This window comes from Cryptomeria japonica, chromosome 6 (genome assembly GCF_030272615.1).
Source record: "Cryptomeria japonica chromosome 6, Sugi_1.0, whole genome shotgun sequence".
Classification (NCBI taxonomy): Eukaryota; Viridiplantae; Streptophyta; class Pinopsida; order Cupressales; family Cupressaceae; genus Cryptomeria; species Cryptomeria japonica.
This window is the reverse complement of record NC_081410.1, coordinates 370,559,691-370,562,947: the sequence shown is the minus strand read 5'-3', so window position 1 is coordinate 370,562,947 and position 3,257 is coordinate 370,559,691.

Sequence of the window (3,257 nt, the reverse complement as noted above, 5' to 3'; positions counted from 1 at the left end):
TGAAGTAAATTTGAGGGAAGGGCCGAGACCAGAAGGTCATAAGTCTATCGATCTAGCCGAGATGGGCGAAACTGGACCTAGAGGTCCTTCCAAGACTAGAGGCTCATAGTAGATCTGGAAAAAATATCCTTAGGGGTATGAATGTCGCTCTTGTGAAAGCGTAGAGCACTGACACCCTGAATTTTGGCCAAAGGTAACCCTTGCACCTCCAAAAGAGGGGACCACCAAAGGTTGTGCTGATTCATGGATAAGCCATCCCGAAAGCCATTTTCGGCCCATCATAGCCAAGGATTGATAGCTTCCCAAGCATGCTAGATACTTTTCACCATAAAAGTACCCTGTGTTTGAACATGGTCTTTCATGGTGAGCAAGGTTTGCAAGCCAATCCCCTTCCAAGCTGGCCTTTTGGAAGGAAAACCTGAAGAAATGCAATATCGGAGAAGATTTTTCTAGGCCTCGTTGCCAGATAAGGCTCTGATAACCCATTTACCACATAAGGCCAGCCCTTGGTTCTAGGTACAAATAAGGTCAAGTCCTCCGGATTCCTTGGGGTGACAACAGTAATCCCAAGAAACCCTGTGAAAACCATGATGGTCAAACCTAGAGGCCCAAAGAAAGGCCCACAAAAGTCTTTCCAACTTCATGTAGGAGGCCTTTGAAGGAGCTCAACATGAAGAATAGTAAACATGGGTGGTGACCAACACTTTGGAATAGACTTGGAATTTACCAGCCAAAGAGAGAGGTTTGGTGATCCTATAGGCAAGCTTTTTCTCGAATCTGGCTAAGACCCCCTGCTAGAGATCCAAAGGAAAAGCTTGGAAGGCAAAAGGAATGCCCAGAAAGTGAAAGATTTTGCCATGTTGAATCCATTTCCAGTCATACTAAAGGATCCAAGGCAGAGCAGGAAGAAAGGACTGTCTGTAACATTGTGTCTTGTGGCACTGAATGGTCAAACTAGAAGCCAAGCAAAAAATGTTAAGACACTGGAGAGTGAACTGCACATTATCTTCATCCTCAATGAGAGTGAGAAAGGAATCATCTGCAAAGTGACCATTGACAAGTTGGGAAGGTGACTCAAGCAGGGAGATACCACAGACATGCCCAACAACGATAGTATTAGAAAGTAAGTAACCAAACCCTTCCGCTGCAAGAACATATAAAGAAGGAGGTAGAGGGCACACCTAGTGAATGGATTTGAAAAGGCCAAAAGCCTCAAACTGATGACCATTAATGGTGATGCAATCTGAGGCATCTCCGAATAACATCTGAACATACTGGATGAACTATGGACCAAAGCCAAGGGCTTTGAGCATAGCCAAGATAAAAGGACACTCAATGCGATCATATGCTTTAACGAAGTCAATCCTAAGAAATATTGCCCGCTGTTGAGAGCGTCTAGCCCAATCCATTCCTTCTGAAACAACAATAATATGTTCCAGAATATAGTTGGATTTAATAAATCCAGTTTATTCCGAGCAGGCAATAAGTGGTAGGAGATACTGAATCTTAAGGGCCAAAGCTTTGGCAATGATCTTATAAGAGACATTAAGCAAGGTGATAGGCTGCCAATGCAAATGTCTTCTAGGTCCCTAGCCTTAGGGATAAACTTGATGTTTCCTTGATTAATCATTTTTCCCAAGGAGCGGGAATGAAAAGCTTCCAGATAGACCTTATGAAGGTCAGGACCAAAACAAGGCCAAAGAGATTTGTAGAATTCATAAGGGAAGCCATCACAACCTAGGGCTTTGTCATCTGCCATAGAAAAAGTGGCTTCTTTGAGATCATCAATGGTTAGTAAGAGATCACAAAAGGCCTACTGCGAATCATAGAGCCCTTTGGGAATAACAGCTAAGAAATCTTGTAAGGCTTGGGTTCTGGCTAGATAATCTCCTTGTGTTGTGAACACCTTCTCATAATGATGAACAAAGGCTTGCAATATGTCAGGCAACTCGCTAAGAAGAGCCTGTCCCTCTTTCATTTTCTTAATCGCAATAGAGGTATGAGGGTCACGTAGAGCCAAGAAGAATTCCTTAGAAGCCCTATCGCCCACCTTAAGCCAGTGCAATTTGGCTTTGATTTGAGCTCCTCTAGCAGAGTGACTATCAAAAACTTGCTTCTAATGGTGTTGGGCTAAATGAAGTTGCTGGGTAGAATCAAAGGGATTCAAAGCCAATGCTTCTATGGTAGAACATAGAGCTTTGGTGGTCACATCATATAACCGCCTGTGGTAGATGGCAAGTTGCCTACCATAAATGCGCAGAAAGCTCGTAGAGTGGGAAATGGCGTCATGCCACCACTCAATCCAACCAGTGTGATGACGCGGCCTTGGCTCAAGATTCCACACTCTTTGAATGTGGGCCATCGTAGACTAGTGGTGCAGAAGAGACATGTTGAGGTAGAATTGAGTTTTGGAAGGACGCTGCCTAGTTGTGTGCCATTCAATGCTAAAATTTATGGGGAAGTGATCTGACAGCGTCACATCAACAAGAGGAGTGACAAGAAGCTCATGATCTTTAGAAAAAGATTATTTAGATATCATAGCACGATCAAGTCTTTTAAGAATTTTGTTAGAGCCAACTCTAAAATTCGACCAAGTGTGCCAGACCCCATGATAGGGAGCTTGATAGAGAAGTACTCAACAAGTTGAATTAGGTTTTATGGTTCAATTGGTTTCCAAAAGACTTGTTTGTGTCTGTCATATATGTTTGCAAATTAATTTGAAGTTTTAATACTAAGCATCTCATGCATGGCTTCCCAAACAAACTCCCCTTTTTAGTGAGCTCATTCCCTTACTCATCCACTATTGATTATATCCAACCATTACATTCTTTCCAACACCTTCCTGTATCCTTTGGGCATTATTCTAACTATTATTTGTCATTACAATCTCCTCCAAATGGTTTAGGAACCTAGGTAAAGGTTTTGTTCAAAAACTTGCTTCATTTTGTTGTTTTGGCTTCCTAGCTTCACTTGCTCAAACCCAACTTACTAGGTCTCAAGACCCAAGATTGCTTCACAAGGATTTCATATAGGTTTCATAAGGTTTCTCCACTAATTTGAGTTCTCCTTCAAATATCTCTCCAAACCCAATGAGCTCAAGGTAATCGGGTTCCTTATTTTGTGTGTGTTAGGCCTAAAAAGAGCTACTAGCATGTGGAGGGCTAATTGGAAGAAAATTGCTTGTAGGAGGCAATGATTATTTACCCCACCATGGAAGTTGACTTGGGAAATCCAAAAAACCTTCAAGATAAATTATT